The sequence below is a fragment of the Lactuca sativa genome, chromosome 6 (assembly GCF_002870075.4).
Source record: "Lactuca sativa cultivar Salinas chromosome 6, Lsat_Salinas_v11, whole genome shotgun sequence".
NCBI classification, from domain to species: Eukaryota; Viridiplantae; Streptophyta; class Magnoliopsida; order Asterales; family Asteraceae; genus Lactuca; species Lactuca sativa.
Window position 1 is genome coordinate 149,987,382 of NC_056628.2, and position 10,083 is coordinate 149,997,464.

At 31.0% G+C, this 10,083-nt stretch overlaps 1 long non-coding RNA gene across 2 annotated transcripts; it reads left to right on the forward strand.

The window, feature by feature from the left end:
* The first annotated feature begins 1,344 nt into the window (after positions 1-1,344).
* Positions 1,345-8,876, forward strand: LOC128126730 (uncharacterized). Of its 2 annotated transcripts, XR_008224832.1 has the most exons (3): positions 1,367-1,882; positions 6,488-6,542; positions 6,634-8,876. It is a non-coding gene; the product is annotated as an uncharacterized LOC128126730 (long non-coding RNA). The 2 variants fall into 2 exon arrangements; XR_008224831.1 differs by having other exon boundaries at positions 1,345-1,882; positions 6,488-8,876.
* Positions 8,877-10,083: the final 1,207 nt, after the last annotated feature.

Below are 10,083 nucleotides of genomic sequence, written 5' to 3' on the forward strand. Positions count from 1 at the left end.
GGTAGCTTATGTGGGGGTTCCATGACATCCTTATATGTTTGTATGCATGGCTTATGTGGTATGGGTAGCTTATAGAGCTAATATGGATTATGTGATTATGTGGATTCTGTGGGGTATGCTTTGGGGAACTCACTAATCATTAGCTTATAGTTTTTTGGTTGTTTCAAGTACTTTAAAGCCTAAGGGCAGGGGCCCGACTTGATGGCGCGGCATGCACTCTTCGACGATTTTATTTGGGGACACTATGATATTATGAATAAAGTGTTTGATACTGTGGATTTTGAAAACAATCTTAATTGGTATTTTATGCTCATTGGAAACAATTTTGTTAATTAAAAATGAAAATTTTTATTGGAAAATTTGGGTTGTTACAAAATGCATAGTACAAGTTAGTCATTTCAATTTGTTAAGAGACGAAAAAAAACATAAAAACTTCCTGATACTGATTATATTTCTGATTTAGAAACTTTAGTAACCAAAAACGTATAAATATTGCAAACTATATGGACCACTTTTATAATTTTATCAAAAATTTATTTATAAGTGAATATATCAGAAATATTGCGTTAGACAAACCTATATGTATGTTTGAATCTTTGTATGCAACATAAGCTAATGTGCGTGTGCTTAATAAACCAAGTAATTTATGTGGTGTTTGTTTTTTTGAAGGTAAAACGGTTGTAGTCTGCGTACCAGATCTACATCTCTGTTCAACAAAGAGGTGAACCAAACGTATGCAAACTGCAATAAAAAGTCTTTTTGTTTTTTAACATTGCAGACTGTTGAAATAAATTGAAATTAACCATACAGTAGTTAAAAATATTTCTAAATCAAAAATATATTTAGTTTTAATCATATGAAAATCAAACATAAAGATTACTGCGATGATATGACTGTTAAAGACATTTATATAAAATAATTAAGCATAGTAAATAAAATTGTTAATGTAGTGAATAATATGTTAATTTTGTTAAAATTTTCAAAACGGTGGTTATTTCTTTGGTTAGTTTCAATAATTTTGATAATTTTAGTGATTAATTTTATAATTTATTAATATTTGGTTATAGACAATATAACAAAAAAACAACTACAAAATTCCAAATGTCATGCATGTTATGTGCGACATAACAAGAAATGTTTAAAAAAAACAAACATCCTCTTAATCTATTTTAGAAAGATTTACTTTTGTAATTATTTATCGGTTGGTTATAAAAATATTATTTTAAGAGTTAACTTCATTTTAACCCAACCAATTTTTCACGTTTGTTTTAAAATGTTAATTATTTTTTTTTTTTTACTTTTAGGGAAATAAGTGTTTTCACCTATTACTGAGGTCACTTGAACTGCTATAATAGGTTTTAAGACCCCACAAAGCACACCATCCTCACAAAATCCACCCATTACCACCTTTATCTCTCCATTACAACCTTCACCACCATGAATCGGCCTCATACTACCATGAATCAACTCCCACTTTGGTGTTCTTGTTCTATTATCTTCAATAAGAGATGGAATCAACAACAAAGATTCCTCATCATATGGATCTTATTTGTAGCAAAGTTCAAGCTTTATCGTCATCTTCACCGAATCATGCGCATCTAAATTCTAAAATATCCTTGACCCCATCCCTAGAATCTGACAATGTAAACTTCCTTTCAAAAACTTCTTAAACTCTTTCCTACTAACAAATCCTCCATACCTTTGTTCGTTAGAACTCAACTTTTTAACAATATGACCAATTACTTCACACCAGCAAGTCAATTGAAGGTAAGAAGGGTGAACCTAAGTTTCTGCAGTACGACTAGAAAGAGAACAAGAGAGAAGGAGGTGCGATTTGGGGTGGGTGCCAAGAATCAATTATGAACGAGTCGCAATGAAAAAGGTACCTAGTCTTGCGATTTTTCTGTGTGGCTATCGAACAAAGCGAGGGTGAAGAACAAAATCACCCTCTTTTCTGCAATAAAATTGGATTTTTATTAAATATATAATAAGATTATTGAAAATATATATATAAAAGAAAAAAAAATAGACAACTTCTACCGACAAAGATGACAAATGACATGCCACATCATCTTGTAACATGCTATTCCTTTCTCCCTTACAAAAATGGTTTCTTTAACAGTTAAAATGAAAATTTAGTGATTTAGAATGCATAAAAAAATTCAATGGCTATTTAAAACAAATGACAAAAGTTGGTTATGCTAAAATGGCATTCACCCTATTTTTAACGCATAACATATAAGTCCAAATATTATATTTTTATGAGCAAATATTATATTACTTTTAGATTTTAACGATACGTGAAAAATAAATCATACAAAAATATGCCGACACTCAATAATAGTATACAATATGTGTTAGATGGAGACCCGTTATAAGTCGTTTTCCAATGACACTGCCTGATTGTTCTTACATGTGAGATGGGCCAAAAGAACAAACACAAGCTTCTTGACACACGATTTGTTGTCGTTGCCAATATTTGCAATACATATGGAAATTTGAACCGAATTATGCATGCACTTAAATTTTATTTGTTATAACCAAATAAATTATGGGTTTAATTCTATATTTGGCATATTTTAGCATTACTACGGTTGTTTTAGTTTATTTTTCAAGTTTTTTTAATTTATCCGTTTATTTTTTAGGCTTATAAAAAGTTATTGTGTGGGTTAGTTTATTAGCTTAAGCTTATAAGTTTATTTTATCTAAAAACTAGTTGTGAGACTCATGTATTATATGAGTTAATTTTTTTTGAAAAGTTAAATATAAAAGTCAAAATATTTCAGAACTTTGAATTTATAAGAAAATAAAAAAAATATATTAAATTATTATAATAGAAATGTTTTTTATCTTTTAAATTTAAAAAAAATAATAATTTAAATAAATAAAAGAAACTAATAACCTTTAATTTTAAAAATTTTGAAATTAAAAAGTAAGTTCATCAATGAAATTGATATCAATTTATTATTACATTTATTGCAAGTATAATATTAAAATGTAAAATTTAATAAAATATAAAAACTCATAAAATGACAAATGAAAAAAAAAAGTTAATTCAAAATAACAATAAATTGACATTTGACAAATTGAATGATAGTGAGATAAGTGACAAAAAAAAAAACTTTCATTTATCATAAAAGATAAACCAATTGTTATAAGTCAAGTAAAAACAACTTTTTTTTCAAAGGATTAGTTTATTTGTCTATATTTACCTATTTACCCTCAATCCTAAATAAATTTTTTTTGCAGCACTACATTATTCTCTTTTTAGTCACTTTATAACCAAACACTATTTAAAAAAATATATTAGCTAATAAGTAATAAGCTAATTCAAATATTTTTTTTTATCTTAAAAGCTCATAAGTTCTTAAGTTCTTAAGCTCATAAGCTTAAGCCCAAAAAAATAAGCTTACACAAACACCTCCTATATATGCATTAGTGGACAAATTATATTACCACCATAAAGTTGTATTTCGAAAGCACTAGTGATTACTGATTAGTGTCAATCGTGAACTTATTACAGCTAAAATGATTTCAAAACAAATTACAAATTCCTTTCAACAATGGAAGTGATATGAACACAATAGTTTTTCTTCATACATAATAATTTATGACTTATAGAGTTGTACAATGCAACATTTTAATACACATATTATTGTATATCGAGAAAATTTATTATGTATATATCAACTCTCTTTCAACAATCAATAGAGTAAGGAGCTCAATGAAAAAATGATACAAAGTATTAAAAAATCCAAATTTTCAAATTGTCATAGCAAATCATAGCACTTGATTTCAACCAATTAATAGATTCTATATCCTACAAATGAATACTACGTACCACATCTTGTTCTTGGAAAGAAAAAAAAAAGATCACCACAAAAGTATGAGTAAACGACCATTTGCTTATCTAGCAAAGTTGAGTATTGTCAAGGAGGAACGTAAAGAAATAATGATGGATCACCTTTCGTTTAATATGAAGCTAAGACATGCTTTCATGCCACTGCTAACAAAATATCATCACACTGACTTTGTGTGTGTGTGTGTGTATATATATATATATATATATATATATATATATATATATATATATATATATATACTTAGAAATTAAATTAAAATCTAACCGACTCGCATAAAAATCTGGATTATAATTTACAAATCAGCTTACCACATTATCCGGCGCAACCATTCCTATTTTTGCTTGGAGTTGTAACTAGATCATCCTTATAGAGGGTATCTTCATTAAAAGTGACTCTTTACTCCTAATCACTTTCATGTTTTGATTATCCCAACATCTATAGCCCATATCATCTAGACCATAACCAATAAAGATACACTTCTTAGCTTTGGCTTCAAGTTTGTATTGGTCTCATCTTTAGACTTGACATAAGCATTACAACCAAATAATTTAAGGTGAGAGAGGGACATTTCCCTTTTCTGCCATTTCTCTTCTGGAATTCTAAAACCAATGGGGACTAAGGATCCGCGATTTATAAGGTAAGCAATTGTGCTCACTATGTCTCCCCCAAAACATTTTTGGCATCCCTGCATGTAACCTCATGCTTTTAGGTATCTTATTTAACGTTTTGTTTATCCTCTTTACAATACCTTTTTGCTGAGGTGTTTCTAGCGCAGTCTTAAACATTCTGATTTTGTATTCTACCCAGTAATTAGTAAACTCCTTGCTTCTGTAGTCAACCGCACTATCTGAATTCAGACATTTTATCTTCAGATTTGTCTCATTTTCCACAGCAGCTTTGAACGTTTTAAAAGTAGAGAAAAACGTCGAATTTATTTTTTAGAAAGTAAACCAATAACTTTCTTATAGCATCATCTATAAAGGTAATGTAATACCGGGAACCTCCTATTGACGAAACTGATGTCGGACCAAAGACATCAGAATGTGTCAGCTCAAGCTTCTTTGATTTTGGTGGATGACCCCTCTTCACATAAGTAACTCTTTTTGGTTTACCGAATATGCATGGTTCACAGAAGTCAACTATCACATTCTTCAGCTATGGGATCCTGCCTTTTGAAGCAAGCATCTCCATTCCCTTCTCACTCATATGGTCAAGCCTTCAGTGCCATAAATTAGAGGGCTCTCCATCTCTAATAGTTTCATTTACTTCTTCTGATGCCAACCTACCATATATAGAGTTTCACTCTTCTTTCCTTGAGCAATGAACAAGTTCCATTTAATAACCTGCCATTTACCTTTTCCAAACTTTACATCATGTCCAACTGCATCCAGTTCTGCCACCGAGATCAACATATTCTTCAGATTAGGAATGTATTTCACATCCTTCAAAATCTAGGTAGTACACATTGAAATTTTTAAAGCTACATATCCAATACCAGTGATCTTCATAATTTTACCATCTACTAGACGAACAATACTGCTATAAGGTTTGAAATTTCTCATGATTTCTTTGTTGCGGAAAGCATGAAACAATGCTCTTGAATCTATTACCCAGGACTCGACTAAATTTTCTACAAAACAAATCAGTACATCATTGTAGTCTTCAGCCATATTCATATCCTTCTTGTCATTATCTACAGGAGATTTAGGACATTTATTTCTGAAATGTCCTATTTCGTTACAACTCCAGCAGCCGATTTCTTTGCTGCTTCTTGATTGTCCTCTTTTCCTTGATTTTGATCTTTTTCTTCCATATCCACCTTTGTTTTGTTTTCTGCCCCCCTCTTCTTGTGACGACCGTCAATTTTGGTCAAAAAAAGTCAACAAAATTCAACTAGGTCACTCAACTTGTATTAGAATTCTAGGAATAATGTGATATTCCCTAATGTTGCTAATGTACTATTGACAACTTATAATACAAAGTACCTCTCTTATCGCCAATTATTGAGCCTAAACCCTAATTGGGGTTAGTAACGTAAAGATTCTATAATTCAATTATATATTATTTAGGTATATCTAATATCCGTAACAAGGGTTCGTAAACTTATGCTACATGGCAAATTCATAACAAATGTTACATATACAGATTTTTGGTGAATCCGTTACCAAATGCGACATATTCTATACCCAACTTAAACACTCAAAAGTTAACGAAAAGAATTATGAATCATCCTAACTTTCGTGAAAGGTGCTATTATTTTTTTATAATAATGATTTCTACAATAATTTGAATTTATATGGTTCAAATTAAATAAATATACATCCTTTTACCACACTTTTTATAAAGATCACTAATTTTAGAAAAAATTCCTATCCTTTTATAAATAAATAAATAAAGACACATTTTGTTTTATATGATGATTATATCTTTTAAAAAATATTATTATTTAATTACAATGACCATTCTTGAATATTTAATTCATAAAGTCTCAACCTACTACCTTACCCCATACCCTACCCCCTACACCCCTCCCTTCTTATTCTCGGCCAAAGCCCCCTCCCCCCCCCTCACTCCATTTTCTTCATGTCTCTAACTTCTTCACTTTCTTCATCTTTTTCTTTAAGAACAACTCAAATTCTCTCAAGGTTAATTCGCCGTAAGTTGGTTCTTCATCTTTTGGTAAGCTTTTCCTTACTTATCTAGTGATTCTACACATAAATATACTAGTTTTGTTACAATTACACACATTAATATGTGTTAATATCCATAGGATAACTCCATCTTCAAGTGTCTTCAAGTGTTCTTGGCCTGAAATCATTCATCTTCGCCACTTTATCCACCAAAAACACACTCAATGTGAGTTCATACCCCTCATTTTCATTTTTATCCAAGTTTTTAGGGGGGGGGGGATACAAGTAAACTTGTATAATAACACAAGTTGTTATGCATGCTTCTTCTTTATGTTGTGTAAAAGTATTATTTGCATGAAATAATGTTTTTACCTAGTATTATGAAAAGTTTTGTGTGGTAAGTTTTTTTTTAAATGCAAAACTATGACAAATGAGTATAAACATGCTTTATGTTCTTTAGAAGATGTCATAAAAACAAAAATATAAAAACTATGGTTTTTATGAACACATATGGGTTTTCTAGCAAAAATGGTCATGAATAAGTTGTGTCACAATTTTTGTGAAATTTGACTTAAATTTTGTTGTTTTAAACATAAAAGGATAGATTGACTTAATCTCTACAAAAAGGTAAAATGAACTTTACAAAGTTTATAACTCAATATTTACCGTTTGGTGACGTAAAAAGGCCAAAAACCAGAAAACTAATTTTATCAAACAAATAGTTCATATACTTGTGTTAGATGTATAATATATGGTCTTATGAACATCTAAACATGTTATCTTATATATATATATATATATATATATATATATGTGTGTGTGTGTGTGTGTGTATAGGTACAACAAAACATTTAAGATAAACTATAATATGTATAGTTTATGGGTCATTAGCACTATTTTAACGTTTTGTGACAAAGCAAATAATTATATAAAGGTATAATTATTTTACACTATGTAAGTAATATGGAGAGGTGATATTTTCACTAACAAATGGTTTTCATTACACTATATGTAAACTTGTTGATATAATTTTGTGAGACATAGTCTTCACCGTACCTACCAGAGTACACACTAAAGTCCTGAATTATAACTAGAATCTCAGCAAGAGAGCGTGACATTTGTGTATAGATCTATACGGGACTGACAATCCCGCACCTAAGCTGCTAGCAAAGGCTAGACTAGCAGGTATGGGGTGACAATTGTCTAACATTCTGACGCCTAAAGAACGTCGTAGCCGGCCACTATGGTTTTAGCATGGTTGTAATAACTCACATGGGGAATCAGCAAATACATTTAGTTTACAGGGTAACACGCATTCAAATGTTTTATATAAGAACAAAACTATGTAATACTATTTTAAGTATGAAAATACTTATACATTTTTGGTCTTAAGGTTTTTAAGACTACAACTCATTTTTAAGAAAATATTGGATTTTCTGGGAACGAATACTGTCATTTTATAAGGAAAAAGTTACAGATTTTCACATACAAAACTCTTATGAACTCACTGATAGTTTTGTTTTTATTACTTCTTTTCATAGTTTATTTTTAGTTAAAACCATATCATTTTAGTTAATCTTCATGCATATTTTCTCTTTTTGTTATTTTTCTACTTTACCGGGTGCTTTCCAGTCTTTTGAGCTTATTTGCAGGATTTATCGAAAACTATTTGTTATTGGAGGTGTGGAAGGAGTGCGGGACTGCTGGAGGCTTGCAATTTGTTCATGGACTTGAAGTGGTGTAATTGGGCTTGGTATCAATATAAGCAAGAAGCGCGTCCGACTTAAATTTCGGGCGGGACGACGAGAATTCGAGCTACAGAAGATTAAAGAAGCATTGGAGCATCTTGGAAGAGTTTGGAAGGAATAATTGGGCTATCAAGACCTTGCACAAATGGGATGGACCATGGATGAGAAGAGCAATCTAGAAGGCCAATCAAATGGGCCAAATGGCCTAGAATCCACGCGGTCCGCGTGGATTTACAAATGGTCCGCGTGGATCGCACTGTGAAGAATCCAAATTTTTGACTTTTTGACTCTATTTTGGGAAGGTTGGTGGAATACTTTTGGGGGACTTTTACATCTAAATTTTTACACCTATTTATTGGCTTTTTTGAGGAAGAAAATGGGGGGAAGACTTTGAAGAACAACACTTTTGCTCTCTAGAATATTGGAAGATTTAGAAGCTTGGAGCAATTTTTCTTCCAACTTGCATCTTGAACAATGTTTGGTATCACTAATCTACTTTGCATTTCTTTCATTTTGGCCATGCTTGGCTGGACTCATATTGGGTTGACTTGGATGTAATTGCTTGAATGTTTTGGTTATTTTGAATAACTCCATGAACTTGTTTTGAATATCTATGATTATATTTTCTATAAAAACTTCCTTCATGTTTATATATATCTAGTCATGAATATTGATATGCGAATGTTATTTTTGTTGGTTAAATTCTTGGCTAAGTAATGGGTCTTCAATTTAACATTCAACAATTAGTTTAAATGTTTGTTTTCAGTTCATTTAGACTACGAAAATATTTTCTCCATAGTGGTAATAAAAGCAATAGATTACTCTTTGGATTTGGTGACTCTTAAAACCTAATGCTAATTGATTTTCACAAAATTACATGCTTCATTAGTTTTGTGACTTTGATTTAGGAAATGTGCTATGAACTTCTCTAGTCATTTTAATACAAAATAAGAGTTGAGGCAAGTTATGCTTATAAATTGCTATAGCCAAGTTAGATTATAAACACAAATATTGCACCTTGGTATTCTCATGATTATTTAACTAAATGTTCAAGTAATGAAAATCCAAAGTCAACCATCTTTATCCTATTGATTTTACATCAAACTCTTGTTTTGTTGAAATTTTCTATTTAAATCTTAGTTTAATTATAGTTTGTTACAAGTATTGTAAAACACTAAACCCCCCATTTTTAATTTATTGTCATTTTACAGGTATCTTTACATAGAGATTTTTCATAGAGTTATTAAATTGAGTCAATCTCCGTGGATTCGATCCCTTTACCACTATACACTATTTTAGTGTAAAATACATAGGGTTATTAATTTTGTTGGCCTCGAAAACCACCATATTTTGGCGCCATTGCCGGGGATTGGTTTATATTTAATCAGTTTGTTTCTCTATGCCTAGATCTCATTGTGCAGGTACTCTAGTTTAAAACTCAAAAATTGAAAAAGGTATGGTTCGGAAATGAACACTCCTTGCATTGAAGATAAACTTTCTAAGCTAGCTCAGTTAGTTATGATGATTGAAAGTGACCGAAAATGGGAGGAAGTGTAAGAAAAGGGAAGCTATTACTCGTCAAATCAATGGAGTTATGATTAACCTCAACATGATCAATGGTGGGACAACAACCAAGCATGGGGATACAACCAATACCAAAGCCCATACCAAGCTTGGAAAAATGACCAATACCAACCAACTCCACAATTCCAACATCCATGTCCTCCACCTCATCAACAACCTGAACCGCCAAGCATGTCCTTAGAGGAGATTGTGAAGAGCATTGCCACTTCTACCCAAAATTTACAGGAAACAACACAAGCCAGCCTCAAAATCTTGGAG